General features: G+C 32.2%; 1 protein-coding gene across 2 annotated transcripts in view; it reads left to right on the top strand.

The window, feature by feature from the left end:
* Nucleotides 1-416: 416 nt before the first annotated feature.
* LOC123696404 (RING finger protein nhl-1) overlaps nt 417-17552 on the top strand; it is a 104225-nt gene continuing 87089 nt past the window's right edge. For both annotated transcript variants that reach the window (XM_045642555.1, XM_045642552.1), the window contains exons 1-2: nt 417-463; nt 3393-3465. The gene's annotated coding sequence lies outside the window, so the exon portion shown is untranslated. The remainder of the gene's footprint in view (nt 464-3392; nt 3466-17552) is intronic.

Genomic DNA, 17552 nt, shown 5'->3' with positions numbered 1-17552 from the left:
TTAAAAACTCGCCTACACGCTATTCTTGCCAAGCCACTTATTACCGACAGATAAATTAAAGATAACTATCTGACAAGCTGTTATTAAACTATTTTGTAATGACTGGATGTGTATATTTGATAATTTTATATTGTAATGTTAACCTACATTTAATTCTAGTATTTGAATAATCTTAAACTTATAATCATTATAGCAAATATTATAATATAGACTGTCACACAAATTAAACATTACACGTATTGCACTATATTTACTTATAGATAAATAATTGTAACACTACAACACTATAATAATAATATGTAAGTACGTCCTATTGAATAACACCATGATAACACAGATGATAATGACGTTCGGATACCTACACTCAAATTTCTTATGTCTGAGTTGTCCCATCTTTTTTTAGATTTCAGCGAATGAAGAGGTAATAGAACACAGTATCGTTGTGTTAGGCGCGCGCACTACAGTAAGTGTCAAATAAAAAAAAAATATTCTCAAACTTCGCAAGACCGCTTCCTTTGCCACAAATTAAATAAAAGTTATTAGTGTTTGCGTTTAGAAATATTCAAATTTGGAACGAAATGTGGGTGAAGGTGAGCTGTCTTGTGAAGTAACCATTTTCGTGGAATTTGGAGTGTTCTATTTTTAAAATTTGTGCAAATGGCCAGTGCTTTGAAGTTTTTTTTGTTTTTTTTTTAAGTGCAACCTCTTCCATAAAAGTAGATTTTTAAAAATAGGATATTGTGTGAAATAGTATCTATGCCCGGCATTGAATTTCGTTGTGTTTATTTTTATAACCAGCTACGTGTAAAACAATTTAACCGCTAAAAGTTTATATTAAGAAGTTTGTGGTTGCGTATAACGAACGCTATGAATAAAGTTTAGGTAAAAGTGATTTCTAGTGAAAATTGTGATATTTATTGTAATGTAAATGCCTATTACAGGAATGGTATACCTATTTAAATTGTAATTATTTTATCTCTGTATATCTTGCAGGCTAATAATTATTATGTGAAAAAAGTTATTGTACGTACTCCTTTACATTGTATGTATAATAAGTTACGTTATTAATGAATTTTTAAAAAGAAAATAATACGACTAAATTTCTTTTAAACCAGTTTTATACCACGGATCAGCTCGGGCAGTTTTTGTTTTAACTACTATATCCAACACCCAAAATCATAGAATCTTGAATAAAAAGTGGTGTAACAAGTGCAACTTTCATGTCCAAATTAATTTGTTTTACGACATACTTACTACATACCTATTACAATCTCATACAAATATTCATTTATTTCAAAGATAAAATACAATAAAACGTTTAAACCAATGCAAATTCCGCGTAACCATTATTCTGTCGCGAAGGGCAATTTGCGTGATACATTTCTTTTATTTCCACGGGGTATTGATATTCAAAGTCCTCGAAGGACCATCTCGCGGGACGCAACAGATTAATATATCCATCAATTGAATAATACGATATTATGTTGGGGATTTGGGAGTTTTGTGACGGAGATGTCTAGTTTTTTGATGAATTGGGTACGGGCTTTGTTTTATTGTTATACATGGGCTGTTGCGCGGTTTCACTCGGGCAAAGTCAAGTGTTTCTATTGCTCATGTGGAATTATGATAACCTATATCGCTGTAAAGTTTCATCCAAATTCGCCTAGTAGTTTTATCGTGAAGGAGTAAAAAACATACATACACACAAACTTCGCATTTATAATTTTAGTAGGACTAGCTGACCCGCAGGACGTCAGACGCATTTCTATGCACGAACTTTCAAACGCGTGAAGTTGAAATGGCCAGTTTTCTCAACATTTATTAATTTTGGCGCCAATTTTCTTTCATAATATTCTTCCTATGATAATAATGAACATAACAAAGAAAGAATCACCGAAATCTGTCCAGCCGTTTACCTGTTTATACCGTGAACAAGGGAAACATGGAATCATATTTATAATTATTATGATAGAGATGTGCTAAATATGTACGTGTGTGACAGCTGCATTCATGTAGGATGATGATGATGATTGATGTGGATGTGTGTATGTACGAATGTCAATATTTGTATTCGTGTGAATGTGTGTGTGTGTGTATTCGAATGTCATAGAACATTTTCGAATCCATGAAATTGTGTTTTATAATTGAGGTGGTTTCTAATTGCATTAGCTGTTTAATATCTTTAATTTTGAGTGATTTATAAAGTTATAGGTCTAAATTTATGTATTACAACGACGTGAAGAATCGCGGTAAGGGAAAATCTGAGGCGATGTAATTTGAAATAAATCTTGGATGAATGAAGTCGATCTGTTTCCATTATTAACTAAAATAAATATTGAACTGATAACCGTTCAACACTTTTATATAAAATCATATTATATGTAACTAATAACAGCATAATTATTATAATATCATTTATGACCACCCTCGAAAAACAAAAAAAATGTTTTAACGTGTCTTTTAGTACACACAAACAAACATACTGACATAATATTTGTATCTTCGTTATATAATTCATCAAAACATGTTCGATATGTCCATTTTCCTATCGCTTTCAATATAGTTTAGTACAGTCAGCAAAAAAATCATTAGTTTAAAAGCACACATGTAACATGAAATAAACTCTTCCTTTCGCACCTTATCCTTTGTCCTTACATACGTCAATAGCTCCTAATTCATTTAATTCTTGGTCTTCACCTTGTAAGGGACGGTAGTCCTTGTAATAAATTACGCCATAAGTTCATTAAGAAAGGGTAGTCTTGTCCCAAGACGTTAATTAGTTAGCAATAACTTTGACACATAATTGAGGAGATATTTCCTCCCTGAGGTCTTCGAGATTTTTCATCCGAAGTTGACCTTTGACATTTTAAGATGATTTTTGTCTGTTAAATGATTTGTTTTAAAAGATGTGATCTTTTATGTTGAACAACGAGATTCTAGATGATTTAATATAAGGTACATACTTGTAAAAATCGATTAAACCAAAATTATGAATACGAAAGATTTGAAGTAACTATGTATATTTAAAGAAAAAAGAAAGGAAGATCATTTATTTATATTTATTCCAGTTAATTTATGTAGATTTATTTATTATTATTTTTTATTTAAACTAAATATTAAATAACGAAATGGTAGGTATGCGTAACGTATTCGTATTTTGTCTCTCTATTATATTGTCATAACTCATAAGTAATTTATATTAATTCGTATGTAATAGGGAGATATCGAAATACCTAATCAATCACTATAACTACTCAACCACAATTATTTATGAGATATCTATTGGTCATTTTGAGTGAACCTTATAGTAGAAATTATGATTTAAAATAAATAATAATTGATAGCCTATTTATATAATGCACTTTAATAGCAATAAAATTTGTCATTTTTAGGTGCGCGGGCCGCCTTGATAAAGTGATAGTGAAAGATCGTGCATTTCTACAAAATGGCGTATTTTTGATAGAGGTAAGTAAATTTTATATTATAATTATAAAAAAAAAAAAAAAACTAAAAACCAAGCCAACCTTCAATTTGTCAGAACTAAACCAAATTTTAATGGGACCACATGGTAGGCACTATCTTTCAAATAACAAAATTGCTTGAAAAATTTCTGTGGTAAGAAAGAACACAAAAACACAGTCGAATTGCGAACGTCTTCGCTTTTTTCATCATCATCATCATCATCAGCCCATATACGTTCCCACTGCTGGGACACGGGCCTCCTATGAGGGTACAGGCCATAATCCACCACGCTGGCCAAGTGCGGGTTGGCGGATGACACATGTCGTCGAACTTTTTTTAATTCTTCGACATGTCGGTTTCCTCACGATGTTTTCCTTCACCGTTCGAGCAGTGGTGATGTTACAACATGCGCAGATAAATTGAAAAATCAATTTATTTCCTGCGCGCTCGCCTGATCTCGAACCACGGACTTATCGATTCGAAGTCCGAGGTCTCACCAGTGAGCCACCACTGCTCTCTTCGCTTTTTTAAGTTGTTAAAAATGTACTGATTATTTTAAGATATTTGAACAAACAATATGAAATCCAAATTTCAAATAATCTTGCTCATTCCGCAGTGCAATTAGTGTTGTCTCGTTTAAGAATTTAAAATAAATACGCTTTTAATATTAACTAGCTGTGCTCCGCGGTTTTACCCGCTGTGCTCCGCTCCTGTTGGTCTTAGCGAGACAACATATAGCCTTTCTTGATAAATGGGCTATCTAACACCGAAATAATTTTTCCAATCGGACCAGTAGTTTCACAGATTAGCGCGTTCAAACAAACAAACTCAAATATTAGTAGAGATACACATATTAAAGAAACATTGAAATGAATGAAACTCGTTAATTACAACACGTATCATAATGAGTTTAACGGTTTATATTTAATGCATAAATTATCTACGTTTTAACTACAAATGGAAAAGCAACGGTAATTATCTGTTAAATTGCAGTTTTAAATTTGCGCAACGGTGTTACTTGGAAAAGAAAAACTTACTGCATTCATTTTATAACGCTTTTCTTTATTATTGTATGGAAAAGTTATAATTTGGAACATTTCATTTCATATAATCAAACGAGCGAATGCTCATTCAAACCCCACTATGTCAAATTATTTTAGTTTAAACAGGCGTAGAGCATTCTTTCGTTGTTCTTTATGCGTTCGAATAGATTCTATGCAATGTTCTAATACTGAACAACACTGGATACGAGTTTTCATTTACACTAAAAGATTAATGAATGCTCTTGCTTTAGCTCTATGTTCGTTTGATGTAAATGCACCGTTATACTGACGAATATTTACAGTGGCAGGTCACGGTATATATCGTGTAAATAATAAATTGGTTAAACCGCATATAAATTAGTTTAAAACAGTCTGAATTTCAAATTATTGGTATTTAAATACGACTAAATATTTGTGGCTTAACGAATATTCTAATTGGTTACACTATTACAAACACTAGCCACTCGTCCGGCTCTACTTGGATTGTACCGGGAATTAAGCAAACCTAATATAACTTATGATACTCATGGATAACGTGGCTTTATATCTGTTAAATAATCATTAAAATTCGTTCAGTAAATTCAGAGATTATCTCCAAATGTGAGATTCATTATTAATTAAGTACATATTATTTGTTGTGATGGATACCACATTGGATGAAGGCCTCCTCCATCTTCCTCCACTTGTGCCGGTCTTTGCCGCAGGAAACCCAGTCCTTCCCAGCTATATCTACAATGTCATCATTCACAAACTGTAACTCTTTGCAATGTTAGTACTTAGTTATAAATATCTATAAATTGTATTGGAAAGCAACCGTGTCCCAAAGCCGTAATTCATCTAGGCAAGATCTAAACCGTAAATCTTCTGCTAGTATTTCTTGTTACCGGACATTTCTAAGATCGGAATACCGATTTAATTAAAAAATAAAACGTGTAATTCATCTTAACCTATATTAATATATTTCTAAAATAGTTTGGAAAATCCAAAAGTGCACGCCTCATAATTTTATCCTTTACAATAAAATTGATTATTTATAAAGAGTACACTATAAATATAAAAAAGAAATAAAATAAAATAGTTGGAAAAGTAAAGAAAGCGGTACCGTAATCATTTTAAAGCAGTTATTTTTCTTGTGGCCCCACCTAGATGTGAAACTGCGCAGGTTTAAGGGACTGACTACCAACTTATTTTTTTAAACCTTGGCTTATAGTATAAAGAATCGAGTTTATAATGGTGAATTTTGAGTACACTATAAATATAAAAAAAAAAAAATAAAGAATATAATATATAGATATACTAAAATTATGGAGAACAGTCGATATTTTTTTTTTGTTTATTTAATAACAATTAAACCACATCGAATCAGACCCTGAAAAATGAAAGGGTTCTATTCCTGAGCATACTCAAGCGTAAGAGAAAAAAAAAGACTCGATTAGTAAAGTATTTCGGTCGCTATCGTGTTAACAAGAAAATCCTCCGCACATACAGACACACGGACGTCCAAGACAGAACTTTTTTAAACTGTTTTTTAACTAGTTTAAATAACAAAAATGACATCAAAAATATAATGAATGTTAAAAATAGTGTTTTTTCTTAATATGTGTGTGTATGTATTATCTTACAAGTGCAATGTATGATACATAAAGACATTTTAAGTTTGAAAAATCAGATGTTTTGCGCGAAGTGACAGTAGTACCCACCTCAACGCTTCGCTTACGAGGCGTGCAATAACATATAATATACTCTTAAAATATATAGATAAATAATTGTTTCTTTGTTAGTTAGTTTGATCGCGCTAATCTCTAGAACTAGGGACTAGATGGATTTAAAAGATTCTTTCACAGTTGGATATTATATGCTCTGTTTGATCGTGACCCCTGATTAGGTACTATCTATACTAATATTATAAAGTGGAAAGGTTTGTATGTATGTATAGTTTTCACGCATAAACTACTGAACTGATTATAATGAAATTTAGCACACATATAGAGGGTAACTTGGATTAACACATAGGATAGGTTTTATCCCGGAAATCCCACGGGAACGGGAACTATGCGGGTTTTACTTTGAAAACGCGGGCGAAGACGCGGGCGAAAAGCTATTAGGCTATAAATGTAAGTTAAATATCCCTTCCTAGCACAGACATACATTAAGATAGACTACGCGAGTGTATGTACTTCCCGTGTCCAAACTAAGCATAAAACGCTTGCTTGACGCTTACCTACACTCAGTCCGCGCTTGCAGTTCGCCAAGGAAAGACGTGAAACGGAATAGAGTAAAATGCCGAATAGCGCAGTAATAAACTGTAGAAACTCCACAGTTATGAGTGGCCGAGTTGTCGGAGATGTTTCCTTCCACCGGTAAGTAATTTTCTAATCAGAATATGCACTATTTATTTTAAAATCAATTAAAGAATATTTGTGGAAAACGATCGTGACAAACATGGATACGAAATCATACGGAATGATTCGGAATACATTGCGGCTTTTACTTGGCACGGTAAAGATGGCGTCGTATGATAATATGCAATGAATAGCGTCTTCTCATTTTTCTGTTCTCATTTTTCTGTCCAATTTTGTGTTTAGTGATGTTCATTCGATGCAACAGTTCTCGATTCTAATCGATTTTGTAATCGAACACGAACATCGAACTTTTCGTTTAGTTTCTAAAAATTGTTCTTTTTGTTTGAGTTAGACTCGTCCATATTCTACAACAAAAAAGATAAGTACCTACTTATAATAAATAATATGGGAAATATTATCTAATTATAATATTATAATATTTAATAAATTCTAGTCTTGAATCGATTTTGTAATCGATTACGATTCATTTATTTGACTACCTCTTAGACATAGATCTGGTTTGTGAACTACCCACTAACAAGGAAAACCACGGAATACGTAAGGTGTTTTAATATTAGTGTACGAATTATAATAGCGTAGGTAAACTTACTTGAAAATATAGAGAATTTATGAAGATCACGCGAAGATCAGCACCCAAATTTCCTCCAATTCGTTTTTGCGCTCGTGCACACAACCTCTCATTGAAAAGTCTATCATCGTACTCCTATACTAGAATCGCCGCGCGAGTGGCGTCCCTAATCGATTTAGCTTAAAATGAAATTTCCATCACTAAAAAGCGCTCGTGACGTCATAACGCGTCAAGGTCAGTACAAAAAATATGACACGCTTGGTTTTCATACAGATCGCGGTACTTGCGTTGTCTACTTAATATAATATGTCTGTGCTTCCTAGATATAATACTATAAGGTCATCGATTATCCCTCACATTCGAACAAAACATGATATCAACAGCTTGTAAATGTCACAGGTGCGGAAGGCGCACGTGCCAAATGCATGTGAGTCAATAGGACGGCTAATTTTAGACACTTTTATTTTTGTTTGAGTGTTCGTATGCAAGATAGTTATACACTTGTTATACAAGTATTCTTTCGCATTTTTTAGATATTTTGTTGTTGTGAAAGATATAAATTTAAAACCTGTTGTAAAAGTGTGTTGTTGTAAATTGTGTAATTAGAGTAAATAATAAATATATTTTACGTCAATTGTGTTTCAATCTATATATACATATAATAAATCTGTAGAAGGGTCAATTCTGTACATTAAATATTGAAAAAATAAATAGCAGGGGGTGTTACTGGATCGATACCAAGCCCAAATATGTGATTAAAAAATTTTTTGTCTGTCTGTCTGTCTGTCTGTATGTTCAGGCATCACGTGAAAACTAACGGTTCGATTTCGATGAAACTTGGTATAATTATACCTTATTATCCTGGGCATAAAATAGGATACTTTTTATCCCGGAAAAATACGTAGAACAAAAGTAAATCTAAATTTTTCTTAATTTTTCCGCGCGGACGGAGTCGCGGGCGGAAGCTAGTGGATAAATAAATTGAAAGGAATTCGTGGGGAAAATACGATACATTTCAAAATGTTATTTTTGTATACGATATAAATTGGTATAAAAAAAGCAACTACAATTCATAAATTGGATTTTCGCAATAAAATTGCTATCTTAATATTCAAGCTGCATTTAAAAAGTTTTTTTTTTATTTTAGATTCTTTATGTCTACGTTCGTACAGAAAAGTACAGTAAGGAAATAAATTAAAATATCTACAGCACTGTCTCAATATTCAAATGTATTGATTAGTTCATTTCACATATTGCATATCGGAATTAAATAATCAATATCCAAATTGCATGTATTGTATTCTTGACCGGACGGAATAAGTTTCTTTTCGTTTCTCGAAAGTTCTCTAGCGTCGGTACTAACGTCTACCACGAACCAGATAAAAACCCGATATTAAATCAGTAATGAAGTTCCAAACTTCTTCAGAATCACCGGAATAAAAGTTTCTTGGATTTACTGAATATTTAATAGATTCGATGCGAGTTGAAGAATTTCGTTTAATTAAATCCTGCTTTGTTTGTTAAGTTTTAAGTATGGTTAATGCGATTAATATATTACGATCTCTTTTTGGCGAAGTGAGAGTATAATAGGTATCTAATATTCTGCAAATTGAGATAAAGGAGAGCAAAATAATATGTAAATTTATTTTTATCTATAACTAGCAAACCGGGCGAACTCCGTTTCGCCACCAGAGACACCTTTTCTTTGCTAAAAACCTCACGGAGCCCGAGACCTTTCCAACAAACTCGTGCATTCTGGAGTCAGGAAGGAAAACCCGACTTGTTTTTATATAATAGAATATACTAAGGTACAATCACTTCTTCAGAATGACAAAGATGATTAGACTTTTGGATGATCCTTGTAATTCGTTGCAATATTATAGACTATCACATAGATATTTCCGTATAGACCGAGCTGCCTTGCACAGCATTAGCTTCGCGTGGCTGCTCGCTCTGTGTGAACCAGCCTAACTGGATACAATTTGCTATTCAGTTCTTAAACACGTGCGATCAGCGTGACTTTCACTCATATTGAAGCGAAGACTGAAGAATGCAGCATTAGCGTTTAGCTACTATTATGTATTCTGTGGCAGCATTGCAACATGTCCAAAAATATACGTGTGGCACTTGGGAACTGCCGCGGTAAAGCTATTCCATGCTATGCCTTCAAGCCACACCTCCGCCCGTCGGAGTGGGGAGCGTGAGGTTTTTTCGTTACGGAATTTCTCGATTCGGTTCCCGCGCTCAAGGCCCGCGATAGAAGCTATGCAATAGCTTAAAAATGTACCAAAAAAAGTTGCGAGGTAAAAGAAAGAGAAACAAACAAAATATACATTCACATTTTATTTGTTAGAATAATCAAAACAATAGCATATTCAATAAATACAATGTATATAATATTTACAAGTCACAACAAACAAAGTCTAAACAAAGAAATAACTAAGTGTAGGCTATCTAAGTAACTTTGATACGTGTTTAACTTACAAGTAACTACGCTTGAGTTAACTTTATTACTGCGTAGAATTACCATGGATTTAGGAAAAGTTGGACAGAAATTATTCTTATATTTGGCAGCTGTTAAAGCTTTGCTTAACTTACAATACTGTGAAAATAAATACTAAAAACAAAACTTTTATTATACGATATTTGAAATATAAGAAGTTTTTATTTACTGTTTTGTTATTGTTATATTGTTCTAGTAAGATTAGAGCTTAATAAGAATTTAGTATTGAATAATCAATACACTTTTATTATGCGTAACTACCAACGTAACTAATAACATGAATTAGCTCGCGGCTACACTTGCATGAAAAATTAAGGCGTTTTTATGAAAAAATATGTAAACATTAAAATTATAGACGATATAATTCTAAAGATCTATAATAATTCATGTTGTATATTTCGTAATTTTGATGTTAACAATTAAGTTAGATTTAAGTTTTTTGTTTTATTTTATTTGTATCTTTTATGTATCCATAATAAACGTATTTCATTCATTCATTCATTCATTCATTCATATAAAAACTACCAAATCTGCGGCACTATCTGAACTAACGGAAAATGCTTCGCGAGGCTGCTCGCTATGAATCCGCCTAATGACATAAGCCATATTCACCGTTTCAATAGTTTACAAAGCTCGTAGTCCACACTGCCACTACCCATCTCTAAAGTCATTGAAACTGCGTTACAGTAACTGACGTAGTGTAACAAACACTGCTTGTGAATTGGCCTATTTGATGTAACAGCGTGGTTTGTAATTTGATTAAATATATGCCCAATATTCGTAGTGATTTCAATAATAATTTGTTCAGGATAAAGTGAGTTATCATCTGAAATTATTACGTTATGAACCTCTCAATGTAAAAAGCTTTTGGAAATAGGTGCAATACGATTACCGAATATACAGAAAATGTTGCTCAACAATCGGCAAAGCCGTTTCTTTGGAGTTTGGTTTCAAAAACTCGAGAATTCTATAATTTTTTTAATTAGTTAAGCTTCTCTTACCTCTATTATAGATACTAATTAATAACACATTTTGGTATTTGTTTAACCACGTCGGCTTGTACAACAAATTTATTTCCAGCGAAATAATGAACTTCTTGATTCCAAGCACGCTAACGTCTTGGCATGTGTTCGGCGGTTGTTCTAAAGACTTTTGTCTCGCGAGAAATTTAATATAAATCTAGAATGAGCTTCGGAAGCGAAGTTTTTGTTCAGACTAATTTGACGGCACTTTTATTCCCTTAATAGTAAATGTTTTTAACTCAGTACAAAGGTCAGTGTGGACTATTTTCAAATCTAATTAGCTAACTTGCACATTTTTCTATACGTAGCTTTTCTGTTATTAAAGGTCAAACGTCAGTTTAATTATTGAGTTGTATAACGATGAATTAAAGTCAAATTTAGCTTAATTATGCTTTAGAGTTTCATAGCATTTGATGAGTCTATTTCTGAGTTTAATGATGTTTAGCGTAGTTCTTTGCTTCAAAATGTTTGAAGTGAGAATATATTTTTGCAAATAGAAAGAAGGAAAGAGGAATTAAAGCACAAAAATTAGCACTCCATACAAATCTAAAATGTCATATAGTTATAGTATGATGAAAATGACTGAGATGTACCAGTCACCAGGTGTATAAATATTTCGCTAATTCTTATTTTATAATTTTTTATGCACTTTTCCATTTGCGCTATCAGAACTAGACTTTATCCCTTTTCTTTCATCTACCGAGCATCTAAATTATATATAACTTATTTATAAATATAAAATATATACTTATTTATAACAAATTATATATAAATTATATATAACTTACATTACATTAATGAAATGTAAGTGATAACAACACGTTTTTACAGCACACGTTTTTCTACACTATGAAACACATTTAAAATTTCACAAACGCCATCAAAAGCCGTATAAAGAATTCAACTGTCTTGGATCATAAAGCCTACTCCATATTCCGTGTAATGTCTTCTTGTCAGTAAATTATGTGATGTCGTTAGCAAAGGCATTATATTGAGCGCAATCTCATGGGGAGATTATTATGAATGCTGCGAGCATTATGTTTGACTTTTTGTGACTATGTGTAGTTTAGACTTCTGCCACAACCGTAGCAATAAACCTTTGTTCATTAATTAGAGAATTTGGCGTTGATGTACTTTATATGGCCGTAAGAATTGACTTTGTTTAGATGTTAATTAATAATGTTTATTAATTATTATTTGGTTCTGATTTGGTGAAGACAAAATAGGTTTTCCATAAATTTGTTTATGAGTGATCACTCTTTATTTTTATAATATAATCTAATCCAAGGACTCTCTAACTAATATTTTTTAAATTTTTACTGTGGTCAGTGTCAACTAAGATTGACTTTGTAGTTAAAAATTGAAATGCAGCATTTAAAAATAAAATGCACTTACTTTTTTAGATTAGAACAACCAGGGATAGGCTAAGTCTTTTGTCGACAGCCTTGTATGCTTCGACCAAAGATTAATTAATCTGAAATTCTCTCCAAAAGTAAATATTTGGAGCAACATAACATATTATGTATTCTAGACTATATTTTATTCCACTATCTCTGTTAGTTTTAGGGAACAATAATATGTTCTATGAATAGTGTTTGAAATTTTTTTTGACCCCTTAAAGCTTTGAAAAAGCGGTGCGGAAGCTCGTTATTTAACAACACAACGATATTTTATACGTGAGATGGTTTTATATTTGAACGTATAGCTTTGTGAGTTTTTTTTAAGTAATATTCGTTCAGTTAAACTTCTGATTGAGATGTTTTTACACAGTTACTAGCTGTCCCGGCAAACGTTGTTCTGCCTAACTCTTCAATCATCATCATTTAGGGGTATGAATAATAGATGTTAGCCGATTCTCAGACCTACCCGATATGCACACAAAATTTCATGAGAATCGGTCCAGCCGTTTTGGAGGAGTATGGTAACTAACATTGTGACAGGGGAATTTTATATAAGTATAAGAAGATAAGGCGTTAACTTATAATTATGTTGTTAAAAGTAAACGCTTCTACAAAGTTTGTTTGGAAGTTGCGAAATTAATAATTTGGCTACTTGAGATTTTTTGCGAGTCTAGTACAGAAAATCCTATGTTATTTAATTTTTGCGTATAGATTTTTATTGTTATTAATTGCTTCGTAATTTGAAAGTACACAAAAATGTCATTGCATAAAAAGGTGGGAAAATAAATATGTTATTTTTTGAAATTGGGTAGACTTATTTTAATATAAAATCCATTAAACATTTTTCATTTCGGAACGAAGTTGGCAAGCTCTTGCGTCTAAGTGGCCACTTGCAAAAATTCGTGAAACTTCAATGTTCCTGAAACACATTCCGAAACACTCATAAAAAACCTAATATTATGCTCGCTTGTAACTTTAGCTTTTATTCAAAATAACTTGTCCAGGAACAGTAGGCAAAAAAAAACTCTTTACTACTGGTAAATAATATATTCCACCAATTTAATGAAAAAAAAAACTCGTTTCTGTGTCCTTATCTATAAAAGTAGAACTGATACAGTTTAAAAACTGTGTTCTTATAAAATGTAACTAATGCTTATTACTACATAAAAGTAGTAAGTAATGAAAGCGACAACAAATAAAATAAATAGTTCTTATTTACATGTTATATTTATAATAATAAAACAATCTAAATATTTGATAATATGTAACATGAATAATACGAACACCTTGTATTGACTAGTCGGACTAAGCCAATTGTAGATAAATTAATTTAATTTTGCTCCAACAATTCAGACCAGTGCAGAGGCCGAATAGTACAATGGCCTATCAATGATATATAGATTTAGTACAGTCGTTGAGAAAATGCTATTTATTAAACTTTTATAAATAACATGATAGGGATCAGGGAATTAGGTGTGATGCATTGTGTTTTACTTGTATTACTTCCACTTAGTTCGGTAGTTCATCTGCTATTGTTTTTCATGAACTCACAAGTTAATTTGATAATAATATTATGTACTAGCTTCCGCCCGCGACTCCGTCCGCGCGGATGTCGGTCTTCGCGTGGATGGTTTATTTCTCCATTTTGAGTAACTCTGACAATGATATCTTATAAATATCTATTGGACCCAAATACGGCTAGGCCTATAATAATACGCAACGTGTGTTTGCGGTTCTACAGAACAACGTCTATGGATAAAACTGAAAAATTAAGATTAATTTTTTTCTACGTATATTTTCAGGATAAAAGGTATCCTATTTTACGCCCAGGATAATAAGGTATAATTATACCAAGTTTCATCGAAATCGAAACGTTAGTTTTCACGTGATGCCTGAACATACAGACAGACAGACAGACAGACAAAAATTTTTTTAAACTCATATTTGGGTTTGGTATCGATCCAGTAACACCCCCTGGTATTTATTTTTTCAATATTTTCAATGTACAGAATTGACCCTTCTACAGATTTATTATATGTATAGATGCCTAAATAAGCCTAGGTATATGTTACGATGCTTATTAATCTTCTCTTGCTAATTTGTAATTAATAGAAAATATTTTAATGACTTAACTTGGAGAATTAATAAATGAAATATTTTTGAGATGATTACTAACTGCTACATAAGCGTAAAAAAATGTTATTAATACCATAGATTACTAAATAGGTATGTTAATAATAATTTGATGACAGGAACAGCATGTCGTTTTTAATACTATCAACCGTACGTTTAATAATATCTCCTCCAATAATTATTTGATAAATATTATTTACTGCTTGTCTACCCGATTGTACATTATAAATCACTAAACCTCATATCAATTAAATATTCAGTCACTGTTTCATTCATGTCCTTTCAATACGTGACCGATCTCAGTTTGTTACTGAATTATATTGAACTGTTAATTCGTAAGTCATTAATTATGTGTGGTTCACACTCTAAAGTTTGCAAAATAATAAAACATATGAAGCAATGTTTAAGTAAATATTGACTGCTAGCTGTGCCGCACGGTTTCACCAGAATACAAACCCGTGCAAAATTAAGTATTTCTTTTGATCTTGTGTTATTCTGGTGAAGCTACATTCCTGTAAAGTTTTATCCAAATCCGACCTGTAGTTTTTACGTGAAAGAATATGAAACATCCTTACAGGCACAACCGAAAAAGACAATATGAAAATTTTCATTTTACTTTTACTTCTCACTGCTGCCACTTTAAATTCTCTAAGAGGCTGAAATTAAGAATAAATTAAACATTTAATTTATACATTGAGATAATAGTACTATGAATTTATTTATACCATTAGAAAAACGATCCTTTATAATGACAAAAAGGGCAACACTTCAATGAACAAAGATAATAATAAACTTGCAATTTCGAAATAGTTATTCATACGGATAGAAATATGGGTCTTAGGATAATAACAAGGGTTTTATTTTCGACATTTTGATCAAATACAGGATCATAAAAAGTGTTCTTATTTATATTATTGAGAGAGCTTTGCCGAAAAGGACTAAACTTATTACTATTTCATAGAATCTATAATAGGTACATATAGTTATATACTTTTAAGTGAAACTTCTTTAGCCGCGTTGAAAGTAAAATTTCAAGGTCGCGTCATGACAATACCGTCACGTCATGGAGTAAGGCGACGATTTTGGTATTTTTTAATCTTGCTAAAGAAGTTTCACTTCTGTCACGTGTGCTCGGCACACACGCCCTTTTTATACATGTGAATAACTGTATGACATTGCGATCAACAAGGCTATATTATCGTCGTAAGTAACTGTTGAAAAATAACATTAAAATTACGGCAAGAAGTCATTATTTTATCACAACAAAGCATCAAAATGAGTCACTTTACAATATTCCGTTACCATGGCAACCAATATCTTGAGGGACAATAAAATCTTCAAAGAAATCGTCCCGAATTTCGCCGTGTTAGTAAAATACGTTTCTGTAAACGCGCTAGAATGTTCGGTTAGCCTTTGATATTATTTTCGGGTATATCGCATAAATGAGAAGCCTTTGAAGGCAGGAAAGGATTATTTTATTATGCTTATGAAATTTTCTGCCCCCGAGTAGAATTTTATGGTACAATGCATTTGGTCCTATTATGGTATGAGGTTTATTGTCACTCGTATATTCAAATGTGGGTTTATTCTGCTAGTCAAGGGACTTTTTGCTTACACCTTTTTATTAGAGTTCTAAATTGGTTATTTTTATATCCTAGATAATATTATCTTCTTGTGTATTTCTTTACCTATTTGTAAAACTGTTCCTTTTGGCTTATTGGACTTGACTTTAATGCACGAAAGCCGTACAAATGTTGTGATTTTTATACGTAGTGTTACTTGCACTTATAACTTCTTATTTTTCTATGCACCGTTATTATTGTCAATACAATATTTGACTGCACCGGTAATATTGCCAAGAAATGTAACATGTTCGAAGCGACGAAATAATCATTTCAATAATAAATCGCATTTATTAAGCGATTCAAAATAACATTACAATACGATCGACGAGCGTAGATTCTACGTTTAAAAAAGAATATACCGGGTGAATTGCGACCCTCCTCCTTCTTTGGAGTCGGTTAAAAATGATCAGGTTATCTTTTAAAAATATCCAAAACAACTCGTGCAAAGATCAATGTCTAAATAAAAACCGTTAATATTTCAGAATAGGCTGACTTTAGTGGTATACATGTTTGATTAAATATTGAGCCAAGTTTAGTTGCAAATTTAGTTGTACTCCCAAACCAGTTTATACTAATCTAACTTTTATAACTGATATTTTAGTCAAACGAGTATATTTTCAACAAACTTGTTAACGCTCGCAATCACTACCAGGCGCGGTCCCAGGGGGGTGGTCACGGGGGACATGACCCCCCCCCCAAAACCGTACTCGATAAAATAGAAAAAAATTCTTATACTATACAATATATAAAAAACTGGTGCAAATCGGAGTCACTCGCACATCTAAAGTTCTGTTTAAAACTGTTTTTAATCCCTTGCAAATGTTGAAATTTGCGAAAATTTGCAGCTAACGGCTTCCGACTCGCACTTGGCCGGTTTTTTTATAATATATTGTACAGTATAAGGATTTTTTTCTATTTTATCGAGTACGATTTTCTCAAGTTTTTGCTTATCACTTCTTCTTCACTTGAATACGATATTTGGCGAGTACGGTTGGGGGGGGGGGATTCCATACCTTTCCAGCTGCGTGTCCCCCCCCAAAATGTCAGGCTGGGACCGCGCCTGATCACTACTCTTCTACTCTCAGAAAAAAGGAAAAAATAAACGTGGCAGGAATTTATTTTGAGTTTTTTATATGTATTTATGAGGGCTCTATAAATAAATATATAAATATGTATCCTTTGCTTCAAGCTCTTTTTAGATTTCTGTATTTTTCTTTGTAACGTTATGAGTATTTTTCATTTTTCATTTTCGAATCGTAGAGCTTAAATATTGACTTTTCGACAAGAAACTTCTCATTTTCTCAGTGATGTGCCCCGTAGGTATATAATATGTGACCCGTAGGCAATATAATATATAAAGAAAAAGGAATAGTTTCATTTAACAAAAATTTCCGTGATAAGCAACATATATTTGCTATTTATATATCCCCTCT

This window comes from Colias croceus, chromosome 12, assembly GCF_905220415.1.
Source record: "Colias croceus chromosome 12, ilColCroc2.1".
Classification (NCBI taxonomy): domain Eukaryota; kingdom Metazoa; phylum Arthropoda; class Insecta; order Lepidoptera; family Pieridae; genus Colias; species Colias croceus.
Note: the sequence above shows the minus strand (reverse complement) of the source record. Positions and strands in the feature narration are given on the sequence as shown.